Consider the following 596-nt stretch of genomic DNA (forward strand, 5'->3'; position numbering starts at 1 on the left):
GTAATTTCGAGAATTGGCACTGGTAGCCATATTGTGGTGGGTGTATTCGAGATCAGTTTAACGGAACAAATTTCAAACGTTGGCAACATAAGATGGAATTTTTCCTCACTATGAGAAAGGTTGCCCACGTTTTGAAAACCGACATCCTAGTGGTGTCGGATGAGGCTGAAAAAGAGGAAAGAGATAAGCTGACTATTGAAATAGCTCTCTGGAATGAAAGTGATTACTTATGTAAGAACTTCACTTTGAATGGGTTGTCTGATGATCTGTACGATTACTACAGCCCATACAAGTGTGCCAAATTAATTTGGTATGCACTTGAGAAATAAAGAAATATGATATCGATGAAGTTAAGATAAAAGATATATATATATATATATATGATGTTATCACTACCTCAAGTATCAAATGACTGATAATAAATCAGTAGAGTCTCAGTCCTATGAGATACATAAAATTGCTCATGAAATCATTTCTGATGGTATGGCCCTAGAGAGTTAAACTCAGAGAGCATATGAATGTATATTCATTGGGTATGATATAAACAGTATTGTGTATAAGCATTACGACCTTAACGCAAAATGATCATTGAGTCT

The sequence above is a fragment of the Lupinus angustifolius genome, chromosome LG08 (assembly GCF_001865875.1).
Source record: "Lupinus angustifolius cultivar Tanjil chromosome LG08, LupAngTanjil_v1.0, whole genome shotgun sequence".
Lineage (NCBI taxonomy): Eukaryota > Viridiplantae > Streptophyta > Magnoliopsida > Fabales > Fabaceae > Lupinus > Lupinus angustifolius.